This window comes from Leptonychotes weddellii, chromosome 5, assembly GCF_054177405.1.
Source record: "Leptonychotes weddellii isolate Sample4059 chromosome 5, ASM5417740v2, whole genome shotgun sequence".
NCBI lineage: Eukaryota > Metazoa > Chordata > Mammalia > Carnivora > Phocidae > Leptonychotes > Leptonychotes weddellii.
This window is the reverse complement of record NC_138373.1, coordinates 6,617,948-6,644,125: the sequence shown is the minus strand read 5'-3', so window position 1 is coordinate 6,644,125 and position 26,178 is coordinate 6,617,948. Positions and strand designations below refer to the sequence as shown.

Here is a 26,178-nt window from a genome sequence, read left to right as displayed (position 1 = left end):
CTTGTCCTCCTGAATGATGACGTTAATTCCCGCCAAATTTCAAAGGCCCAGTCTTCGCTAGACTGTGCAGAGAGGTACGAAAAGCAGAAGAGAAGTGGCCATAGGAGCGACCGAGGGGAAGAGGGAAAGAAGGGAGCTCTCAGAGGAAGGGAGGGAGGAGAAGGAGTGCTTTATAAATGCTATTTCGCTTACTCCTACCCTATGCCACAGGAAATCTCATTCTACAGAGAGTTTAAGTTATACTTGTGGTAGGTCACACCACTGGTACATGGCCCAGCCAGGATTCTGATATGAGTCGTCTGACTTTAGAAACCCTGCTTTTAACCACCACACTATCCGTGGAATAGTATTTGACAAACACGTATTGAATTTCTTAACCAATTTTTTTTTTTAAAGATTTTATTTATTTATTTGAGAGAGAGAGAATGAGAGAGAGCACATGAGAGGGGGGAGGGTCAGAGGGAGAAGCAGACTCCCCGCCGAGCAGGGAGCCCGATGCGGGACTCGATCCAGGAACTCCAGCATCATGACCTGAGCCGAAGGCAGTCGCTTAACCAACTGAGCCACCCAGGCGCCCCCCGTCTTGAATTTCTAATCGGTTTCAGGCACTGTTCTAGAGAGTGGAAGTCCAGCAGTAAACCAAACCATCAAAATTCCTATCATGGAGCTTACAAGCTAGGAGGGGGAGGCAGACGATAAACAAAAGAGAGAATCATCAGTTAGTGATAACACCTACGCAGAGAATTAAAATAAGGTATTGTAAAGGAGAGTGGCTTGTTGGGTATTTCAGGGTTGGTCAGGGTAACCATCTCTAATGATGTCTCTCAGTGATATTTAAGGTGAGACCTGAATAACTAAAAGGAGTCAGCCATGAGAAGATCTGAGGAGGAGCAACCCAAACTGAGGGAAAAGCAAGTGCAAAGTCCCTAGAGCGTGAAGAAACTCGGTGTTTTGAAGCAGCAAAAAAGAAAGCCAGAGTGACTGGAGCATGGTGAGTGAGGGGAGAATGGAGGGGATTGTACTGGAGTGGGAACCGATCGTGTAGAACCTTCCAGGCTTTTGTAAGGAGTTTGGGTTTTCTTCTAAGTGTGATGGAAAGCTGTATTAGTTAGAATTAGGTCCTACTATGACAGAAAACCTCAAGTAATGGGGCTTAAACAAAATGAAGTTTATTTCTCTCTCATGTAAAAATCTAGGTAGGCGTTTCAGGGCTGGTGGGTTTCTCCACTACCTCAGGGAACCAGGCTCCTTCTATCTTGTTGCTCACAGGACATTACCTCCGCTCCCAAGTTCACCTTGTGATCTATTCCAGCTTCAGCCATCATGCCTGTTACAGCAGCAGGAGGAGGCTGCTCTTTTTAAAGACATGCCAGGAGACGGCACACAACCTCATTGGCTCTCTCTGGTCAGAACTCAGTCACATGACCACACCTAAGTGCAAGGAGGGACTCTGGAAAACGTGTTCTTTATTTTGGGCTTCTGTGTGCTCACCTAAACTCCAGAGGTTCTGTCATTGAGGCAGAAGGAAAGAAAGGACATAAGGGTAAAACTGCAGTCTCTGCCACAGAAGTCATTGGAGGAATAGTAGCAGGGGCAAGGCATGATCTGGTTTTCAGTTCTGAAAAACAAATTATTCTGTCTACTAGAGGGGAAATGGTTATAGGTGGGGAAGATTGGAATGAGGGCAACGAAGAAGTGAGTTCAGCAGTCCAGGTGGAAGGTGATGGTGGCATAGACCAGGGTGGTAGGAATGGGTTGGAGAGAGATGGATTGATTCAGGGAATGTTTTGGAGGTAAAATCCATAGGATTTGTTAATGGGTTACATGTGGCGGTGAGGGAAAGAGGAATCACTGGCAACTTTGCTAGAGAAGCATTGTCCAACAGAACACTCTGTGATCGTGGAAATGCTCTGTATCTGTCTAATATGGTAGCTGCTGGCTATTGAGCACTTGAAATGTGACTACTAAAACTGCAAACCCGAAATTTTAATTTAATTTAATTTTAATTAACTTAAATTTAAATTTAGGGGCGCCTGGGTGGCTCAGTCATCAAGTGTCTGCCTTTGGCTCAGGTCATGATCCCAGGGTCCTGGGATCGAGTCCTGCATCAGACTCCCTGCTCAGCAGGGATCCTGCTTCTCCTCCTACTCCCCCTGCTTGTGTTCCCTCTGTTGCTGTCTCTCTCTGTCAAATAAATAAATAAAATCTTTTAAAAATACAATAGATTTAAATTAAAATAGCCACATGTGGTTAAGGGCTACCATATTGGACAAGGGCGGCTCTAGATTTTTGTTTTGAGCAACTGGGTGGCGTATGGGGCCATTTATTTAAAAAAAGGGAGACTGTAGCAGGAGCAGCTACGTGGATGCTGATAGCCAGAAATCAGTAGTTTTGCCTCGGACATGTTGACTTGAGATCCTTATGAGGCCTCCAAAGGGCTGATCAAGGAGGCAGGTGGATATATAGTCTGGATTTGTAGGCGAGGCTCGAGCTGGACATGTCTGTTTTGGAGTCAATAGCCAGGAGTTCTTTAAAGCTATGGGACTGGATGAGGTTGCTTAGGTGCAGCGCATAGACAGAAGAGGGCCCAGAATTAAGCCCTGGGCACCCCCATGTGTACTTTGTTCCACCTCTCTAGTTATCACAGCCACAGATGTACTTTGATGTCCTAAAAGGAGGCAACATCAAGTCACACCCAGATAAAACGCACGTGACATCTCAGACCACCTTAAACGTTCCCTCTAAGTTTCAGAGTTCACGGTTGCACCGTGCTGCCTGTTCCTCCTGTATTTCTCGGTCGCCCAGGGTTAGTTCTTACGATTCTGAAACCTTGAACAAATTGGTAGACTTAGCTCCCACCAAACCCTGATGTATACAATAGTAGGGGAGGAAAGTTAGTACATCTATATGGATTGTGATGGTTTTCTGTTAATTTGTGCCACTGGGTGTGGTGGTACAAGGAGGCAACCACCTCCCTCCCAGGTCCTATCAGAGAGTAACAACCCCACTTCCCCTTCATAATCAGGGTAGCAGGCTGAAAGGGAACACCCTTTCATGCCATTGCCCTAGTGGGGGGAGGAGTCCCAAATGGCCAGGTGGAACCCTTATTGGGTTCCCTGGTGGCACCTCGCCTTGGACCATTATGTCTACAGAGCGTGAGTGACTTGGGTATTTGGAAGCAACTATTTTTAAAGAGAAAAGTAATAGTGAGAGCGGCCACCCTCCACCCACCCCCCCACCCCCCGCCCCCGCCCCCAGTCCTTGGTTTCTGGACCTCTGTATTGGCCGAGGGAGAGCTGACACTGCATTTTGGTCACTGTTGGGGATCACATACCACTTTCTACAAGAAAGTGTCCCAGCTTCACAGGTGCGGTCTCCTGGATACTGCTAGATCTGTTTTCAGAACACCATTTCATTGTTCTGTAAGACCAGCTGCTTCTGCTGGATGGGAAATGTGATAACGGCCCATGGCTTGCCAATTGTCTCATTTCTCTCCCCGGGAAGTGAGTTTCTTGGTTGGAGACAATTTTATCTGGACCACCCTGTGTTATGCAAAGTCAGAAATTCCAAGAATGGTAAAGCAGAGGCATAACCTGCAGGGAAAGCAAACCCAAATACAGAACAAGTGTTTCTTCCAGAGTGCGTTATTCACCACACCCTCTGTGACACAAGGGGCCTGACGGAATTGACTTGCCACGAGATTCCTGACAGGTCCTCAAGAAGCCTGGTGCTCTGTTAGGGCTTCAGGACTGTATCCAGCTTCCTCCTGAATTAACTTACTGTTTATAATGCTTTATTTTTTTTTCAGTTGCTTTTCTTCATTTTTCTAGGTAGAGCTCATGTTGTCTTCAAATAATGATAGTTTTAACTTCTCTTGATTGTTTTCGTCCCTTAGACAGGGACTGTTCTAGAGAGTGTCTTCTGTCTTATTAAGTTGTTTGAACTAGTTAGATAATAGTGCATATCTTTTCTCCTCCTCTAAGGAGAGAAATATCAGAAGAAACTCGACAAGAAAGCTGTAGTTTCGCTGGCTATGACCGGCTGCCTGGGTTCTGGTGGTACTTCTCATGTGCTAATGCGAGTTTTAATTAGCATGAACTAGGGCAAGGCGTAGGAGCCTTGCAAGAGGGTCTTAAAATATTACCTAGGTCCTTTGATGTACCATGGGAAAGGCTGGGAACTGGCAGGTGGCTCATAAGCAGAACATGTGAGGTGAGGGATGCTTACTGCTGGCTGCAGACTGAGGAGGGAGCACACACCGTCCAGCGGGCAGCGTAGAGGCAAGGCCCATGGTGACACATACACCAGTTCACATCTTAAAATTCTTTACTGTAATGGGAGTATCTTTATTACCCTGTAAATCTTGATGTTGACTTTTTGGCTAACATAAATGTATTTTATTTTATATATATATAAATATATATATATATATAAATATATATAATGTTATATATTAACATTAATATATATATTAAAGCTTTTATTTATTTATTTGAAAGAGAGAGAAAGGCAGTGAGAGAGCATGAGCAGGTGGCAGGGGGAGCAGGGGGAGGGAAGAGCAGAAGAGCCCGTCCAGGCTCAATCCCAGGACCCTGGGATCATGACCTGAGCCGAAGGCAGACGCTTAACAGACTGAGCCACCCAGGTGCCCCATATTTTATCATGTTAAAGAAGCATCCAGGGGCGCCTGCCTGGCTCAGTCGGTAAAGCATAGGACTCTTGATCTCAGGATTGTAGGTTCAATGCCCATACTGGGTGTAGAGATTACTTAAAAAAAATAAAATCTTTAAAAAAAATAAAGAAGCATCCATCTTTTCCCATTTAATCTAGTAGTTTGACAGTGTTTTATTTTCTAACTTAATTTCTGATTATTTCTATTAATTTATTTATTATGCCCCTCTTTGGTTTATTTTGTTATTCTTTGCCTAATTTCTTGAGCTGTATGCTTACTTATTGTAATTTTTTATTAAGGACAAAAACATTTCTACATGAGTACTGTTTTAGCTGTGTCGTATAGATTCCAGTATGTTGTAGTTGTCATTGTTATGTTTAAAATATTCTGGGGGCACCTGGGTGGTTCAGTCGGTGAAGTGCCTGCCTTCGGCTCAGGTCATGATCTCAGGGTCCTGGGATTGAGCCCCAAGTCGGGCTCCCTGCTCAGCAGAGAGCCTGCTTCTCCCTCTCCCTCTGCTGCTACCCCTGCTTCTACTCTCTCTCTCTCTCTGTCAGGTAAATAAATACAATCTTTAGAAAAAAATAAAATATTCTGTATTTTTATTTGTATTTTTTATTGGCTCAAGAGTTTCTTTTATTTTTCTCTCTTCTTTAAAAAAAAATTATTTATTTATTTATTTATTTATTTATTTATTTATTTATTTATTTATGTAGTCTCTACACCCCAATGTGGGGCTCAAACTCATGACCCTGAGATCAAGAGTCATGTGCTCCACCAACTGAGTCAGCCAGGTGCCCCTCAAGAGTTTCTTTTAAAAAAGAACAATAAAAATATTCAGGTGATAGGGACAATTTCCCCCATTTGCTTTAATATTAATGTTTAGTTATATTACATAGTGATCAGAGAATGATGCATATATTCGTTCTTATTTCTTTCTAACTTAATGAGACTTTCTTTGAAGCCTAATATATTGCCACCTTCTATGAATTTTCTCATTGGGTATCTGAAACTGGGCGTGTTTAATAATACGAGATCTACCATATTAATTATGCTGTCAAGTTCATCCACCTTCTTTCTTGTGGAGTTTTTCATAGTGCAAAGTCCTTCTTTTCCCTTGCTACCAGAGAGACACTTCTCCATGCAGTGGCTTGCCTGTCCCATTGTCATTTACCCCACCTCTTGGGCTTCACAGAGCTAAACTAGGTCCAAGAAGCTTCTGCCCCTCTGCCTACTCAGTTCCCCCATCCCAACCATCTGAGACTCATTCTGAAGGGGTTTTTGTGCTCCATGGTTTACCCCTTCACCGTTGGAGCCATGTATTGCCGACTCTTTTTGAGATCGGCAATAGTAGTGACTTGCCACGCTTCCTTCCACATACACCTCTGCTTGAAATCCTCTACTTTTGGCAATGTTTCCACCTGAACTGTGGGTTGAGGTTTTAGCTAGTTCAGTATTGCGCTGAAATTCGAATTTCTGTTTCTGTTTCTTATTCTTCGCATTGCTCTTGGATTGTTGCAAGAAGATAAAGGGGGAAATACTGCCTTTATGCTGCCGTCTTCCAAGTGGGACTTTCCTGGGCTTTTAACATAATAATGCTGAGGCAGTCCCCTTCTGGATGGTACCAGCATACCACATAGAACCATCTGTAAATTGGCCAGTGCCATTTACCCTTGCTTAATTAATCATAGAGGGTCTCCCTCCCACGGGCTAATGTTGAGGGTGAGGAACAATGGGACAAGTGAAAACCGACTTGACAGGGGAGGGGAGAAAGATATAAAGACATAAACAACATGCTCAAGTAACTTACTTAGGCCTTCCGGATCTGGAGTCGACGTAATAAAGGAAAGCCCAATTCTGGGTCACCCAATTTTGAGGCGAGATGGAGTTCAAGTCTCATGGTAACTTTTCATCCCAGATATTTACACCAGACTTCAGAAGCAGCAAGCTAGGGGATGTTTCCTGAAAGGAGAATAAGTTATATGCTGAAATGTGGTCTTGCTTCAAAACCCCAGGGGCCCCCTCTGTGACTCTCTGTTAGGCATGCTAATGGTTTGGTCAACACCTCCAGCACCATTGGCTTAGCAAGGCCACAAGGGCATCTTGCTCTGCAGCCTGGACTACTTTCAAAACTTCCTTTTTTCTTCTCCTCCTCACTCAAATGGACATATTTTCAGGGCAACCAGTCAAGAGTCAAAGAAGGTCTCCTCAGTAGGGTTGTTCTATGCATGTTGGCCATGGACCCTTCCATGCCCACAGATTCTTCCAAGGAATTCAGTCAGTCTTCCCATAGCCCACACTGAGTGGGTAACCCACTGTAGCAGTAGAATGGTCCCTGGTCACAAGTGATTGGAGGGTAGGAAGACCCATGATCTCAAGACAGGCAAATCATACCATGGCCTGTGGCCTTTAAAGTTGTCTGATATGAAGAGATAAGCAAGGAGATTTCAGCTTCTGCCCATGATGGAATAACAGGGACTTCATTCACCCTCCCATGTTAAACAATCTAAAAATGGACAAAATATGGGGCACCTGGCTGGCTCAGTCGGTAGAGTGCACGACTCTTAATCTTGGGGTTGTGAGTTCAAGCCCTACATGGGGTGTAGAGATTACTCAAAAATAAAATCTTAAAAAGTAAAAATGGACAAAATATACAAAATAACACTGGGCAATGGGCAGGCACATGACAGTGATCCCTGAGGAAAGGGAAAAGAATGAGGTTAGTCCGGGGCGCCTGGGTGGTTCAGTCGGTTAAGCGTCTGCCTTCGGCTCAGGTCATGATTCCAGGGTCCTGGGATCGAGCCCCGCATGGGGCTCCCTGCTCAGCGGGGAGTCTGCTTCTCCCTCTCCCTCTGCCTGCCGCTCTGCCTACTTGCGCGCTCTCTCTCTCTGTTAAATAAATAAATAAAATCTTTAAAAAAGAATGAGGTCAGTCCTACCATTGCTCCAGCTTGCGCCTGGAGAGAGATCCTAGTCTCAGGACAAAGAGGGGAACCCACCCAGAACCACCTGGAATTGAGAAGACAGCTGAGGCCAAGAGAGCTTGAGTTTATAGGACAAAATATTGGAGGGAGAGGTGCAGAGACAGAGGAAGAGTTCCTACGATCTTCAGAGCATCCATCTCAAGTCTTGAGCTGAGTATTTATCATTTTATATATATATAAAGAAACTACTCAAGGCTGGATAATGAACTATCAGAAAGGAACAAGTGAAATGATTTCTGGAGATCACACAAGTCTGGGAATAGTTCACATTCTTAACAGCCAGAATGGAGAAATCTCATAATACACAAGACATTCCAAGTATTCCTCAGGATACTGCCTTAGTAGGAGAGCTAAAGTAGCCCTAGACTAAATGCTGCTTTGGTCCTCACTAACAAAATTTAAAAGCAAGACTTGAAAAAAAAGTCACAGTGGCACCTGGGTGGCTCAGTCCATTAAGCATCTGCCTTCAGCTCAGGTCATGATCTCCAGGTCCTGGGATTGAGCCCAGTGTCAGGCTTCCTGCTCAGCGGGGAGTCTGCTTCTCCCTACCCCTGCTCCTGCTCACTCTCTCTTGCTCTCTATCCTCCCCCTCAAATAAATAAATAAAATCTTAAAAAAAAGAAAAGAAAACGAAAGTCACAAACTATTTCCAAATAGCTTGGCTACATCCCAAAAGAAAGGTAAAAAATATTTAAAGGAACACAAAGAAATCCAGCACCCAAATGTAAAATTCACAATGTCTGGCATCCAAAAAAAACAAAAACAAAAACAAAACAAAACAAACAAAACCCAGAGATGCAAAGAAGCAGGAAAATATGACCCATGGTGTGGTGAGAAAATCTTGGAAATTAAAATATGAAAACCTCAGAAGAGTGGTTCAGAGATAAAGTTAAGGAAATCTCCCAAAAAGTAGTTCAAGATGAGATAGAAAGAAAATATGAGGTAATTAAAGGAACAGTCCAAGAGATCCAATATATGAATAGAAGTTATAGAAAGAGAGAAGAGAAAAAATGGAGGGAAAATATCACTGGAAAACTTTAAGAAAATTTCCCAGAATGGAAGGGTGTGAGTTTCTAGATATAAAGGACCTAGGGCACCTGGGTGGATCAGTTGATTAAGCTGATTTGATTTCTTAATTTCAGCTCAGGTCATGATCTAAGGGTTGTGAGATCTGATTCCCTGACGGCCTGTGCTGGGTGTGGAGCCTGCTTAAGACTCTCTCTCTCCCTCTCCCTCTGCCCCTCCCCTAACCCTTGTGCAAGCACACAAGTGTGTACGCATGCACTCTCTCTACAAAAAAAAAAAAAAAATACATATATATATATATATATATATATAAAGGACCTATAAAGAGTTCTGACGCAATTGAGAAAAACTAAGAACCTCACCGAGACACATCCTTGTGAACTTTATTTTTTTTAAGATTTTATTTATTTGACAGCGAGATAGAGAGAGCACAAGCAGGGAGAGCAGCAGAGGGAGAGGGAGAAGCAGGCTCTCCGCTGAGCAAGGAGTCCAATGCGGGGCTTGATCCCAGGACCCTGAGATCATGACATGAGCTGAAGGCAGATGCTTAACTGACTGAGCCACGCACGCGCCCCCATTCTTGTGAACTTTAGAATAGAGGAGATAAAAAAAGAACTATGTAAGTTTCTAAAGGTACAAATGATCCAAGTTAGAATTTATAATAGAAACTCTGGAAGCTAGAAGGCAAAGGAGCAATGCATTAAAATTCTGTAGGAAAATGACTTCCAACCTGCAATTTCAAACACAGCCAACCTACAATTATGATTACTCTAGAATAAAGATAGTTTCATTAAGTAAGCTTTAGATTCAAGTGACAGAAAACCTAAACAATAGTTATACTTTTTTTTTCCTGTTTCACATAAAAATCCAGGTCACTAGAGTGGCTTTGTTCCATGCAACCTAGTTTCATTCCAGTCTCCACTCGGCCATGCCCAGGTTATGGCTCTCAGCCTCATGGTCCAGGATGGCAGCATCCTCCAGATGGAAGAAGGGATGATGAAGAAGGAACAAGGGGCATTTGTCAGCTATTTCCTCAGGAAGTTTCTCAGAAGCTGCCAAGTAACACTTCTGCTTACATCCCATTGGTCAGAATTTGGTCATATGGCCACCTAGCTTCAAGGGAAGCTAGAAAACGTAGAAATACAGACTTTATTTTAGATGGTCTTGTGCCCAGCTAAAACCTTTATTACTATAGAAAAATAGAAGACAGACATGGGTGGAATAAGTAGCAATCTGTGCTACACAGTCTTGAACGTTTTCTGAGCACTCTTTCTCAGAAGCTACTGGAAGAGTATACTACCAAAGTGAAGGGATTAAGTAAGAAGGAGGAAGACTTGGGATCCATGAATGAAGGTATCCAACACTGGAAAGATAAAGGGAATCCTTAGGGTACTGGTGAAAGGAGGTTCCAAGACGACAGCTGAATGGAAGCCTAGACAGCAGCCAATTGAGAGTGGAGAAGGTCAGAAGGTTCTAGGAGGGATTTCTTTAAGAAGATGAAACTGATAGAAGACCTAATAATTTCCCTTCACCTGGCAAGCACAGCAACATACCTTTACTTCTGTGACAGTCTTCTCCATATGTTTGAAAATAATGAGAACACATTTATATGTCATTGTTTCTAGGAATATAGCTAGAAAACTATGCAAACAAAAAGACAAGGCGATTACTAACACCAAGGAAAACAAATGGAAAAACAATAACATTATAACCTATAGCTCAATCGTGAATGGCATTTATACAGTTATAAAAATATAACTCTAAATATCTTTCTAACTACGTAACATATTTGGAGGGTGGTGTCATGAGAAGTGTGTGTGTGTGTGTGACTAGGAAGTGACAGAAAGCTAGATCTCACTGCGGATGGTGCTAAGTCAATAAATAATGACTAAAACTGAAAAATCGGGAATTCAAATTATAACCTAATTATTTGGAAATATGAGGATAAATACCAAATATCAAAATAATCAGCTACAAGAACTGAAAAGGTCCTTGCTTCAGAGGAGCTGGAAATAGAGAAGGATTGAAAGGGGGGGGGTCTTCTTCTTTTTTTTTTCTTTCTAACAAGACTTTGGAAGTATTTAACTCTTTAAATTATGTACATGTCAAACTATATTAAAAATAAAACAAATTTAAAAAAGAAAAGGCAGTTAGATTCTCTCGGGATTTTCAGGTGAGAAATGTGGAATCAGATGGAAGGAGATAGACAGTGGGGAAGCCACATAAATAATCTGGGATAGAAGAAAATCCATAAGAGCGTCTGGGTGGCTCAGTTGGTTGAACATCTGGTTGAGTGTCTGCCTTCGGCTTGGGTCATGGTCTCCAGGTCCTGTTTCTCCCTCTCCTTCTGCCTCTTCCCCCGACCCCCTATCGCCCCGCTCATGCTCTCTCTCTCACTATTTCTCTCTCAAATAAATAAATACAATCTTTAAATTAAAAATTAAGAAAAATTCATAAATTCTTATTCCTAGAGTTTTCTTGGATCCAGAGCTTCTTTGAGTTTCAGTGTCTAAGTCTGACCCCACTATAGCCTCAGATCCAGGATAGTTGGTCTCGCTCATCTGGTTCCCTTACTTGAGCTTCGTTGAACGAACTTTTGTTTCTTACAGTGGAAAAAACCCCTGTTAGAATAGAGGTATGTGCTGCTTCCAAAACTTCTTATTAGTTGAAAGGGTATAAAATGTAGCAACTTGCCCTTCATTTCCTTCCCCTCCCCTTCATTTTGAAGGAGATATTCCATTATACTTTATTCCAGTGGTCTCCTAAGAACTTCACTCATGTGGCAGGTCCTCATATTTCTTCAAGTTTTACCTCACACCCCCATTACCTTCACGTCTCAGCAGGACATCAAAGAGACATGCTACTTCCTAATGTTCAAGGCCAATCAGCATGATATCACAATGTAGCTGCTTAAGGTGACATTCATGGAGGAGTAAACTAGTGTGCCCAGTCATCCCTGTTTCCCAGTGGTTTCCTGGGATTTAGAACTTTCAGATCATCATGAGCAAACCCGATACTTAGTCACCCTAGGTCAAGTGGACTAGGTCCCTGTGAGGATATGCTGCTACCCCGGCCAGCTGCCAGATGGTGTGGGTAAACAGAAACAAAGAATATTTTTACCATATATCAATATGCCTAATTAAGCTTGAGGTAACCCTCCATTATTTTTCAAGTCCTGTCAATCTTTTCTACCAACCAATCTAGAGACCTGAATGATTTTGAAGCAGCCTTCCTGCAAGGCTTCTGTCCTCTTCAAGGAGCTCTGGGTCAATAACTCATTCAGGGATGGTAATGGCCAGAGGGCTCTGACTATGTAGTATGCTGGCTTGAGTTACATCTTTGTTCATTAAGCTAAGGAATTATTTTGCTGTACAAATCAAGCAGAACCCAGGCCTGCCCATCTGTTCTGTTTCTGCCAACACTTCAAGCAGAAGCCAAAACCTCAACTCAGTGTGTTGGACCATTTCTTGCGCCGAAATTACCACACCTACTTGGCTTTTGCTTTTTTGTGGCCACAGCTAGGGGTGATATTCAAAATATTTAGCAGCTGGTTACCACATGGCCCCTAGTCAGTTAGAATAGACACTGACTTTAGCACGAAGTCAAATTCCAGGAGGCCAAGAGCTGTGCTGGGTGTTAACCCTTTAGTTGCCGAATGAGCGGCGGTCTGGTGGCCTGGAGGCAGATTGACAGGGATGAGGCATCAGGGGACTCTAGGTAGCAATTTATCAGCTGATAAGAAAGCATTTCAGTATTTCATAGGCAGAATGTCAGCTTGGCTGTAGCAAAGTACAGAGACTGGATGGTCCACCCACTTTACTTTTAAGACTTGTCTCGCCTTGGGTCTAACCACCTGGTTTCCTCCTTCCCCAATGTTATCAGTAATTTCATTTTGATTAACAACCTTTCTTCCTTGTTCCTGGCTGGGACAACTATTCCTGTGACCTGCCCCTTGCTCTGCATTCCCCATCCCCTTCCCCCAAAAGAGGTTTTGCTAATTAGTCTTTCATTAGTGGTGAATTTTTCTGAAGAAAATGAGGTGTGGGTGGGGGGAGGCAGCCATAGCAGGTCAGTGGCGACCTGCTGTCATTCCCATCTCCTTCATTCTTGGCTCTTCAGTGTCAGCTTGACAAAGTATAATCAGCCAAAATGTATTCAGGAAGAGAAGGAAAATGGGGGTGGGAGGAGGGAACAGAGACAGAGACAGACAGAGACAGGGAGAAATAAAGGAGGAAGGAAATAAAGTAACAGTCTACCCTCCTTTATCTTCCTTGATTATGAACCCACGGGATTCAAGTCTACACAGTCACTCCTGGAACAATTCCTTAGAAAATTCCTATAATTCATTTGCCTATAATTCCTCTTTTCCCTGCTCAGATTTTGCACACCATTCTTGGTTTCATGATATTTCCAAACTCCTATGACCAGATGTTCCTCATTATGAGGTGACTCATCACATTTGCTTGGTAATCGTGAATGCAGTAGAAATTATTTGGAGGGGCCCAGGAGACTGGGGAGCTCCATTCTCTCAAGATATTGCTATTCCAGCTGCCAAGATTTCAGTCTTTGATAATCAAGACCTTAATTTTAACCATAGAAAACCAGCATAGTTGTGAGCTTAACAAATGCTGTAATTTGGCAATTTACAGTATCCTTTTTTATTATAAAATATTTGGCAGAAAATTTTTGTGGTAACATATTTGAAGACATACAAAGAATACATATTAAGCATATTAACTGTTGTGCATAAAAATAAATGAACATTGGTAAACCTAACACTCAAGAAGTAGAATATAATCAGTATTGACTTTAGGGATCTAACTTTCAATGGTTTTCAACTGCTGGCTAATAGTAAAAGGTATTTCTTGTTGCAGGGCCACAGACTGGCCTTAAATACTGTTATCTACTCAGGTGCCCTGGGACTAATATTTGTTCTTTCTTGATGCAAATCACTTAATGCTGTAAAAAATGTCCATTTAACCCTACAGTCTTTATACTCCTTATTCCTTTAGAATGTCTCTCAAGCAGTGATTCTCAAATGCTGATGTACTTTAGGATCAACTGGGGAGATCTGAAAAATCCTGATGCCCTAGCCCTGCCCTGGAACAATTAAATCAGATACTCCAGGGATGCAGTCCAGGCACCCATGCTTTTTAAAGCACTTCAGGTGATTTAATGTGCTCTAAAGGAATGGCAATAAAGTCCACCAAAGCTTTATTTTCAATGGATATAGAATCTGAATACCAAGACTTCATTAACAGTTTTATCAATTGATGAACTTCTAACTTCCCCTTTAGGGATGTAAAGATCATCTCTTCCTCTTTCTCCACTGTTATTATAGAAGGTTCCATACCTCTTCTGAGATTCTATTGCTTACAACTCTGCTCCTGGAATAAAATTCAATGTTTGTTAGGGTATTTTGGTATTTCATTTGTAAGAAATGGGGCTAACTCTGAAAATTTTAGGGAAAGAAAAGGGTGTGGGCATAGTGTAAGGCTATAAGTGGGCTGGAACTGGAAATCTACTCAGAGTCTGAGGTTGGGCTGGGGACTGGTTACTGTCTCTTCTGTCTCTTATGGCCCACATACCCTCTCTCATGTCATCCTTCTTTTCTCTCTCGTCACCTCCCTAAGCAGTGGGAATCTCATTAGTTGGGCTAACTATTTTCAGACTCAGATTCTCTATTAGGCAGACCCTGGTCCAGTCACCTGTGGCCAGCATCCACTTAGGATCACTCAAAGCCCAGGGCTTCAAGTAAAAGGAAATAGCATGAAAATAACAATAAGAAAGAAGAAACCATACTAATATCAGACAAAAGAGATTTTAAAAGAAAAAATGTTATTAGAGATAAAAAAGGGGGTGCCTAGGTGGCTCAGTCGGTTAAGCATTTTAAAGATTTTTAAGATTTTATTTTAAAGATTTTATTTATTTATTTGACAGAGACACAGTGAGAGAGGGAACACAAGCAGGGGGAGTGGGAGAGGGAGAAGCAGGCTTCCCGCTGAGCAGGGAGCATGATGCGGGGCTCGATCCCAGGACCCTGGGATCATGACCTGAGCTGAAGGCAGATGCTTAATGACTGAGCCACTTGGCGCCCCTAAATAAAATCTTTAAAAAAAAACAAAAAAACTTTGTTTTTAAAAAAAAGAGATAAAAAGGGACATTTTATAATGATAAAAGGGTTAATCCCATCAGGAAGATGTAACAATTACAAACACATACACAACTAACAATAGAGCCCCCAAATACATGCAGTAAAACTGACAGAATCACAGGGAGAAACAGACACTTCAGTAAAACAGTAGGAGACTTCAGTACCCCACTTTCAATAATAGGGAGCACTACTAGGTAAAAAAGATCAACAAAGAAATAGAAGCTGTGGACAATGGTAAACTAACTAGACCCAACAAACAGAGTAGAAGACTCTAGTAGACCCAACAGAGTAGAAGACTACAACCACCAACCGCAGAATATATATTCTTCTTAAGTGCACTTGGAACATTCTCTAGGCTATGTCAGGCCATAAAACAAATCTCAATAAGTTTAAAAAGATTGAAATCATGCAAAGCATGTTCTTCAACTTTAATAAAATGAAATCAAGAATCAATAACAGAAAAAATTGGGGAAATTCACAAATGTGTGGAAGTTAAACAACACAGTCCTAAATAATCCTGGGTCAAAGAAGAAATCACAAATGAAATTAGAAAGTACTTTGAGATGAATGAAAATGAACAACATACCACAACTTATGAGATGCAGCTAAAAGCAGTACTCAGAGAGGGAAATCTATAGTTGTTAATGCCTACGTTATAAAAGGAGAAAGACTTCAAATCACTAATCAATCTTCCACCTTAAGACACTGGTAAAGGAAGAGCAAACTAAACCTAAAGCAAGAAGAAGGAAGGAAATGATGAAGATTAGAGTGAAAATTAATGAAATAGGAGATAGGAAGACAGTAGAGAAAATCAATAAAACCAAAATCTTGAAATCAGAATTTACTTATTTGAAAAGATGAACAAAAGTGATAAGCCTTTAGCTAGACTGAGTAAGAAAAAAGAGGGAAGACTCAAATTACTAAAATTAGGAATGAAAGAGAGGCATTACTACTGACCTTACAGGGAAAGAAAAGGGGGAGGGAATGTTATGAACAGTTATATGCCAATAAATTAAATAACTTATATGAAATAGACAGATCCCTAGAACACACAAAGCATGGAAACTGACTCAAGAAAAAAATATAAAATCTGAATAGACCTATAATAAGAGATTGAATTACAAAACAAAACAAACTATACATAAAAGCCCAGCCCATATGTCTTCACTGGTGAATTCTACCAACATTAAAGAAGAATTAATGCTAGTTCTTCACAGACTCTCTTCCAAAAAAAATAGAGTAGGAGGGAATGCTTCCCAGCTTATTCTATGAGGCCAGTATTACCCTGATACCAAAACCAGACAAAGACATCAAAGACAAGAAAACACATAGACCAATATGCATATGGACACAAAAATCATCAACAAAATATGAGCAAAATGAATTCAGAAACATAAAAAGGGTTATATACCATGGCTAAGTGGGATATATCTCTGGAATGCTTGATCAGCTTAACATTCAAAAGTCAATTAATGTAATGCTCCTTATCAGTAGGATAAAACCCAAAAACCATATGATCATCTCAATAGATGCAGAAAAAGCATTTGATAAAATCCAACATCCCTTCATGATAAGAATACTACACAAACTAGGACTGAAGGGAACTTCCCCAGTCTGATAAAGGGAATCTACAAAAAACCTACAGAAAAATCTACAAAAAAACCTTGATCATGCTTAACAGTGAAAGATGGAATACTTTCCCCTTCAGGAACAAGACAAGGATGTCCTCTCTCAGCACTTCTATTAACATTGTCCTAGAGGTCTAGCCAGGGAAATTAGGCAAGAAAATTAAATAAAAGGCATCTAGATTGGAAAGGAAGAAGTAAAACTATTTCTATTTACAGATGACATGGTCTTGTATATAAACACCTTAGGAATCCACTAAAAAGTTATTAAAACATGAGTTCAGCAAGGTTGCAGGATACAAGACCAACAGACAAAAATCAATTTAATTTTTATGCACTAACAATGAATAGTCTGAAAGTGAAATTAAGAAAACTCAATTTATAATAGCATCAAAAATAATAAAGTACTTAGGAATAAATTTAACAAAAGTATAAAGCGTATACTCTGAAAACTGCAAAAAGCATTGTTGGAAGAAATTAAAGATGAGTGAAATAAGTGGAAAGACATCCTCTATTAATGGGTTGGAAGATTCATATTATTAGGATGGGAATACTTCCCAAATTGATCTATAGGTTCAGTGCAATTCCTATCAAAATCCCAGGTGGATTCTTTGCAGAAATTGACAAACTGATCCTAAAATTCATATGGAAATTCAAGGGACTCAGAGGAGCCAAAACAATCTTGGAAAAGAACAAAGTTGGAAGACTCACACTCTCTGATTTCAAAATTTATGACAAGTCTACAACACAGTGTGATATTGGCATAAGGATAGACATACAGATCAATTGAATAGAACTGAAAGTCCAGAAATAAACCTTTATATTTATGGTAAATCAATTTTTGACAATGATGCCAAGAAAACCAAATGGGGAAAGAATAGTCTTTTCAACAAACATTGATGGGACAACTGCATAGCTATGTGTGAAAAAATGTAGTTGGACCTCTAACTCACACCATACACAAAAATTAATTCAAAATGGACCAAACACCTAAAAGTAAGAGTTAAAAGTATAAAACACTGAGAAGGAAATGTAGGCATAAATCTTCATGACCTTGCATTTGGGAACGTTTCTTTGATATGACACCAAAAGCATAAACAAACAAAAAATAAATTAGGCTTCATCAAAATTAAAAATTTTTGTGTTTCAAAGGACATCATCAAAAAGCAAAAAGACTGGGCACCTGGGTGGCTCAGTCGTTGAGCGTCTGCCTTCGGCTCGGGTCATGATCCCAGGTCCTGGGATCAAGTCCCACATCGGGCTCCCTGCTCGGCGGGGAGTCTGCTTCTCCCTCTCCCACTCCCCCTGCTTCTGTTCCCTCTCTCGCTGTGTCTCTCTCTGTCAAATAAATAAATAAAATCTTAAAAAAAAAAAAAAGGCAAAAAACTGGAGTACCTGGCTGGCTCAGTTGGTGGAGTGTGTGAATGTTGATCTTGGGGTGGTGAGTTCGAGCCCCATGTTGGTTGGAGAGATTACTTAAAATCTTCAAGGGGTGCCTGGGTGACTCAGTTGATTAAGCATCCAACTCTTGATTTTGGCTCGGGTCATGATCTCAGAGTCGTGAGATCGAGCCCCTTGGGCATAGAGCTTGCTTAAGATTTTCTCTCTCCCTCTCCTTCTGGCCCTCCCCACTCCCTCTTTAAAAAAACAAACAAAAAACGCAAAAGACAGCATACAGAATGGGAATATATTTTTAAAATGAGCAAAGGATCTGAATAGACATTTCTCTAAAGAAGATATACAAATGTCCAATAAGCACATGAAAAGATGCTCAACATCATTAGTCATTAGGGAAATGCAAAACAAACCCCCAAATCAGTGAGATACCCCTTCACACCCGGGAGGATAGCTTTAATACAAAAAAAGTAGAGTATAAATGTTGGTGAGGATGCAGAGAAATGGAAATCTTCATATGCTGTGAGCAGGAATACAAAATGGTACAGCTGTTTTGGATAGAGTCTGGCAGTTACTCAAATAGGATGCAATTCCACTTCTAGGTGTATACTCATGAGAACTGAAAACATATGTCCACTCAAAAACCTGTAAATGAATGTTCATAGCAGCATTATGCATAACGTTAAAAAAGTGGGTGAAATGGTTAAAGGAGATGAAGAGTACACTTAACCATGATGAACACTGAGTAATGTATAGCATTGTTGAATCATTGGGGTGCCTGGGTGGTTCAGTCCATTAAGTGTCTGCGTTCTGCTCAGGTCATGATCCCAGAGTCCTGGGATCGAGCCCCACATCGGGCTCTCTGCTCAGTGGGGAGGCTGCTTCTCCCTCTCCCTCTGCTTGTTGCTCTGCCTCCTTGTGTGCTCTCTCTCTCTCTGTGTTAAATTAAAAAAAAAAAAAAGAATTGTTGAATCATTGTATTGTATGCCTGAAACTAATATAACACTGTATGTTCATTGTACTTCAATTAAAAAAAAAAAGTGGAAACAATCCAAATTTCCACCAACTGATGAACAGGTAAACAAAATGCGGTATATCCATACAATGGGATATTAGCTGGCAGTATGGATGACCCTTGAAAACATTATGCTAAGTGAAAGAATCCAGGCCCTAAAAGACCACACATTGCATGACCTCATTTATATGAAATTTCAGAATAGACAGATCTGTGGAGGGGCACCTGGGTGGCTCAGTCATTTCTGCCTTAGGCTCAGGTCATAATCCCAGGGTCCTGGGATCGAGCCCTGCATCGGGCTGCCTACTTGGCGGGAGGCCCGCTTCTCCCTCTCCCACTCCCCCTGCTTGTGTTCCTGCCCTTGCTATCTCTCTCTCTCTCTGTCAAATAAATAAATCTTAAAAAAAAAAAAAAAGATCTGTGGAGACAGAAAGTAAATGAGTAGTTGTCTAGGACTGGACAGAATGGCAGCATTGAGGAGTGACAGCAAAAAGGTAGGGGGTTTCTTTTGGGGATCATAAAAATGTTCTAAAACCGATTGTGGTGTAGTTGCACAACTCTGTGAATACACTGAAAACCACTGAAATGTATACTTTAAATGGGTGAATTGTAGAGTATGTGAATTATATCTTGATAAAGCTGCTATATATATATAATATGTTATAATATGTATATAATTATATCTTGATAAAGCTGCTATATATATATATATTATATATATATAATATATATATAACCAGGGCTGCTTTTCTTTAGCAGTGTAAGCAGTGTAAGTGGAAAGCGTGAAATTGTACAGCCTGCCCTAGACAGGAGGCCAAGATGGGGAAGACTGAGCTAAGGCAGTGGCAGTCGGGGTGTTAAAATCAATAGCAGGTGATTGATGCACATGGGGACTGAGAGAAGGGAAGGTCCAGGAAGACTCTCCCCCACTTTCCATGTTCAATTAGTCACAAGTCCTGCTGACCCCTAACCGATCTCCCTGTTGCCCATCTCTTCCCCTACTATAGATTGAATTTTGTGTCCCTCCAAAATTTATGAGTTGAAATCCTAACCCCCAGTGTGATGGTGGTTGGAGGCGAGTCCTTTGGGAAGTGGTTCCTTACGGCAGAGCCTTCATGAATGCGATAGTGCCCTTATAGAAGAGGCCCCAGAGAGCTCCCTTGTCCCTTCTGGCACGTGAGGATAACGAGAAGAGAGCTGTCTGTGAACCAGGAAGCGGGTTCTCACTAGACACCAAATCTGCCAGCCAGCACCTTGATCTTGGACTTTTTAGTTCCCAGAACTGTGAGAAATAAATGTCTGGGGTTTTTTTTGTTTTGCTTTTTTTTTTTTTTTTTTTTAGATTTTATTTATTTACTTGACAGAGAGAGACACAGCGAGAGAGGGAACACAAGCCAGGGGAGTGGGAGAGGGAGAAGCAGGCTTCCCGCTGAGCAGGGAGCCTGATGCGGGACTGGATCCCAGGACCCTGGGACCATGACCTGAGCCGAAGGCAGACGCTTAACGACTGAGCCACCCAGGCACACCAATGTCTGTTGTTTATAACCCCCCCAGTCTACTGTATTCTGCCATAGCAGTGCAACTAAGACCCCACATTCAATCCATCTTCTAAACCACCACCATAGTTTCCTTCCTAAAACTCAGATCTGATTGTACCACTTTCTCAAGATCTTTCAAATAATCTAAACCCAGTTTATTTCCCACAGCCCCCTCCTCCATGTGCGAGCACCTGCACATACACTCATCCTTCATCACAGCCACGGGGAACCATGTGTCTTCTTTGAATTTGCCACATCTCTCCTTTGCGCACCCTGTTCCCTCAAGCTGGAATGTCCCTCCACCTCCACATCTACCAGGGTGGAAATTATCTCCATTCTTTAAGACCTGATTATAATTCCACCGACTTCATGTAACCCTCTTTTTTTTCCTCCTTTTTTTATGCCCCACTACTCTTGGAGCACACAATCTGGTAGAGAAGATAAACGAGACAATTGAGTTCTGTACTACAATGTGGTAATACTCTGGCTGCCGTGTGCGCAGTGTCCTAGGAAGGCAGGGGAGGAAGGCAGAAACTGTTCAGTCGGTTGAAAGATTGAAAATGCCACACTCAAGCTGACTTACCAGTCCGAACACTTAGAACTCTGTGAGGAGGCACTGATTTTATCATAATGGGTGCCTTTCCTCCAATCTGCTGTTTTCTTATGAGCAGAGGCTATGTTTTTGATTTCTGTACCTACAGCACCTAGGAGGGGTCCTGGCCAGAAGCGGTGACAATAAATCTTTGGAGAAGACTGAACGAATGAGAAAGGTTGTGCAACTCATGTTGGAAGAGGGGTAGGAAGTACTTCCTAGAAGAGGTAGCATGAGTTGAATGCTGGAACAAGCGTGGAGTTGAGCCAGGGAAGTTGGGGGAGGAAAGGGGCTCTCAGTAGAGAAAACTTGAACAATGGCATGGAGGTGAGAAATCTGGCCCCCTTGGGGAATTGGCAGGAAGTCAGCAGCCCTGGACTAGAGGTTTTAGAAAAAAAGGCAGAGAGAAAAAGCTGAAAAGGGCCAGATCATGAGGGCTGTGAATGCCATGTTGATGAATTTGAAATTGGTGTACAAAGCAGTGGGGAGCTCCTCAAGGGTTTTGCGAGAGAAGATTAGATGGGTGTTAAGTGATGTTAAGGAGACAGATTCTAAATCCATAGATTCCAACCTATTTGGAGGACTCTCCCTTCTTAAAATTTTAATATAATTTGGTTTTGAAAAATAGGCAATATGGTCAAAGCATTCAAAATCCAAAATGTCAGGGCACCTAGGTGGCTCAGTCCTTAAGCGTCTGCCTTCGGCTCAGGTCATGATCCCAGGATCCTGGGATCGAGCCCCACATTGGGCTCCCTGCTCCACGGGAAGACGGCTTTTCCCTCTCCCACTCCCCCTGCTTGTGTTCCCTCTCTCGCTGTGTCTCTGTCAAATAAATAAATAAAATCTTAAAAAAAAAATCCAAAAGGTCTAAGGAGATATTGTGAAAAATCTCTCTTCCTAATTTCCAGACTGTGTGGCCCACAGCCCCACCTCCAGCCCCCTTATCTGGGAGAAATCATGTGTACCAGAGGCTCCAGTCTTGTCATGGACATATACAGGTATACCTCATTTTATAGTGCTTTGCTTTATTGTGCTTTGCAGATAGTACTTTTTTCATGAATTGAAGATTTATGGTAACCCCGTGTTGAGCAAATCTGTCGGTTCCATTTTTCTAACAGCAGATGCTCACTTTGTGTCTCTGCATCACATTTTGTTAATTCTTGCAATATTTCAAACTTTTTCATCATTATTATATTTGTTATGGTCATCTGTGATTAGTGATTATGACTCGCTGAAAGTTCCAATGTTGGTTAGCATTTTTTAGCAATAAGGTATTTTTGATTTAAGGTATATATGTTGTTTTTTAAGACATAATGCTATCGCACACTTAAGAGACTACAGTATAGTGTAAACATAACTTTTTTTTTTTTAAGATTTTTAATTTATTTATTTAACAGAGATAGAGAGCACAAGTAGGCAGAGTGGCAGACAGAGGGAGAGGGAGAAGCAGGCTCTCCGCTGAGCAGGGAGCCCGATGTGGGACTTGATCCCAGGACCCTGGGATCATGACCTGAGCTGAAGGCAGATCTTTATGACTGAGCCACCCAGGCGCCCCGTTTCTGGACAAGTATATCTTGTGGCACTAATTTTAGAGATTTCTCTTTAACACCAAAAAGTTTCATTGGTCTCCATGAAGATAGTTGTACTGCTTGCTGGTAGAAAAAATACATATTACAAAAGCTGAATTTAGGAATACTTTTATGTGAATTTGTACTTTTACGTGTTATATAAATTTGAAACTCGGTATGTGTATATGAAATATATCATTTATCCAGTCCATAGACAATATTTGGTGTACATGTGGATCCACACACACGCCTGCCCTAACTGGGTATTGCCCCCGGGTTCCTGCCCCTCATTACAAGACTTAGTGTCTGAGTGGTTTCGGGGGGAAAGCAGAGGTGGAAATACAGAATGGTGCCTAGGCTTTTGATGTCCTTCACTGGAATGATGACACCAGGGGAACAGCAGGTTTGGGAAAGGGACAGGCACACAATTTGGGCATGTTGAATTTACTGTGTCTCTAGAACACATATGTGGGATTTTCAGCTCTGCAACATTGTGCTAATATCCCATCCTAAACCAAGCCTGACAGATTTGCTAGGAGAATGTATAGGGCATTCAGGGAGGAGAGGTTGGACGGCCTGGACCACTGCATCTGAGTTTCTTGAGCCCATTCTCAGAGGCCAGAGAAGATTCAACTGCCCCATAGTCAGGGTTATTAAATTCTCCGACATCCAAGAAATAGTTAAATATTCTTTCAGCACTCCCTCAGTGCCAAGCACTGTGTCAGACAGAGCCCTGGTATGGGGGTGCCCACAGACTAGTAGGGGATACACAGAGAAACATGTAATTAAATATTATGTAATACAAAATGGTTGTGTTGGTCCTAAAATATGTCCCCATTTCTATGATGCTCCCCCCTCCAGACAGTAGAATCTAATTCCCCTCCCCTTGAATGTATGCTTGGCTTAGGGACTCACTTCCAACAAATAGAATGTGATGGAAGTGATAGTGCATGATTTCTGAGGAGGTTATAGAAGACATTATGCTTCTACCTTGCTCTCTCTTGGATTCCCCTTTCTGGGGGAAGCCAGCTGCATATCATAGGGCCATTCAAGCATCCTGTGGAGATACTCACGCAGAGAGGATCTGAGACCTTTGCCAATAGCCAGCACCAACTTGCCTGCCATGGGTGTGAGCCATCTGGGAAACAGATTCTCTAGGCTCAGTCAAGTCCTCCAGCCTTCTCATCTTCCAGCTGAGGCCCCAAACACTGTGGAGCTGACACAAGCCAATCGCCTCGTGTCCTGAATTTCTCACTCACGGACACTGTGAAATAATGTGATCATTGTTGTTTTAAGTCACTCTGTTTTGAGGTAATTTGGTATGCAGCAACAGCTAACTAGTATAATGGTGGCAGGTGAACACAGAGCACTAAGGGAACACAAAGAATGGATACTTAGCTCAATATGAGAGGTCTAGAAGGCTTTCTGGAGGAAAGGAAACTTGACCCGAGTCTTGAAGGGTGCATAAGAATTGTCCAGAAACGGGGCGCCTGGGTGGCTCAGTCATAAAGATCTGCCTTCAGCTCAGGTCATGATCCCAGGGTCCTGGGATCAAGTCCCGCATTGGGCTCCCTGCTCAGCAGGAAGCCTGCTTCTCCCTCTCCCACTCCCCCTCCTTGTGTTCCTTCTCTCGCTGTGTCTCTCTCTGTCAAATAAATAAATAAAATCTTAAAAAAAAAAAAAAAAAGCATTGTCCAGAAAGATTGGAAGGGTATTCCAAGCATAGGGAACAGGACAGGTTAAGGCAGGGAGGCTTAAAACAGCATGGAGTATGGGCATGAGCTATATATATAAGTTACCCCCTTTGAATAGGGGCCCAAATAAATGGGCTTGATACCCAGTTCTCTCTAGAATAACTCTGTTTGCTACATGTTTCCTATTGGCAAATATACTTAGCATACGACAAGGTGTTTGAGCTTGTTCATGTGTTGACCTTTCACAAGAGGATTGCAGAAGTTCAAGAGTCTCAGACCACACACAGTTTGACTTTTTTTTTTTTTTTTTTTTTAACCATCAGAACACTTCATTTTCTGAAAAGAGATATCCAAACTTAGATGAGCATCAGAGGCACCTGGGAACTTTAAAAAACAACAACAGCAGATTTCTGGAGCCCAATGCAAAGCTACGAGATCTTACCTGGATAGGGCTCAGGATTTAATCCAACCTTCTCACTTTACAGATGAGAACAAGAGACACATGGGACAGAGTTGAGACTAGAACCCCAGCTTTTTTCATTTGTTTGTGTGGTCTTTCCTCCTTCTTCCTCTACTGACTACCAGAGCACCTTCCTTTCTTAGCATCATGGCCAATCCCAGCCATGTGATGGTTAAATATTGTGTGAGCTACAGAGGTTTGGCCTATAATGTAGATCCCAATCTTTGCATTCCGCCTCTCCACAATCCATGACTAAAAGAGAATTTGATGTACTATTGAAGTTTTATGTCCCTTACTTAAATTTTTTTGTCCTAGCTTTTAGTCCTATTCCTAACCACAAACATTAAAAAAAAAAAATTGAGATATAATTCACATATCATAAAATTCACCATCTTAAAGTGTACAGTTCGGTGGTTTCTAGTATATTCACAGTGTTATGCAATCATCATCACCATCTAATTCCAGAACATTTTCACCACCAAAAAGAAATTCTGTACCCATTCACAGTCGTTCCCCATTCCTCCCTCCTTCCTATCCCCTAGCAGCCACTAATCTACTTGTCTACATTCTGTCTGTATAGATTTGCAAATTCTGGACATTTTGGATAAATGGAATCATACAATATGTGATCTCTTGTGTCCAACTTCTGTCACATAGCATGATGTTTTCAAGATTCATCTGTATTATATACATCAGTACTTCGTGCATTGTTGTGGCTGTATAATATTCCATTGTATGGATATACCACATTCTCTTTTTTCAGTCATCTGCCAAAGAACATCTGAATTGTTTCTACTTTTTGGATATTATGAATAATGCTGCTATGAACACTAACGTATACATTTTGTGTGGACATATGTTTATAATTCTTTTGCCCTGGGAGTGTAATCATTGGGTGATATGGTCACTCTATGTTCAGCTTTTTGAGGAACTGCCAAACTGTTTTTCATAACCACATCTATATTTACACTAAGGAAATAGTATTTAAAAAATTGAAAGCCACTTACCTACCCACAAGGGAAAAAAAATCAGAAATCATATCACTCAGAAGTAACACAATTTACGGACTTTGAGTAAATGTGGAGGTACACTCATGTTTACCTTTTCTCCCTCCTGAAACCCCACTAAAATGATAGTAAATGATTTTCTTTTAAGATATAAACCTTCAGGGACAAAAAAGATAGAAAGGAGAAAATGGCAACAAAATGTCTTGAAGTTAAAAAACAAAAGGACAATGGTAACTGATTCACAGCCGACCACAGAAAGCTCAGTCCTAATGAGCAGGGGGGAAGGCCAATAGAAAGCTGACTGGTTGGGGCGCCTGGGTGGCTCAGTTCGTTAAGCGACTGCCTTCGGCTCAGGTCATGATCCCGGAGTTTCGGGATCGAGTCCCGCATCGGGCTCCCTGCTCAGCGGGGAGTCTGCTTCTCCCTCTGACCCTCCCCCCCTCATGCT

The 26,178-nt window shown here is 41.7% G+C and overlaps 1 long non-coding RNA gene across 1 annotated transcript in view; it reads left to right on the top strand.

Annotated features, from left to right (window-relative positions):
- The first annotated feature begins 629 nt into the window (after positions 1 to 629).
- LOC145721498 (uncharacterized) overlaps positions 630 to 26,178 on the top strand; it is a 43,167-nt gene continuing 17,618 nt past the window's right edge. Inside the window, exons 1-2 of the long non-coding RNA XR_014145223.1 lie at positions 630 to 991; positions 21,910 to 21,999. This is a non-coding gene — a long non-coding RNA (uncharacterized LOC145721498). The remainder of the gene's footprint in view (positions 992 to 21,909; positions 22,000 to 26,178) is intronic.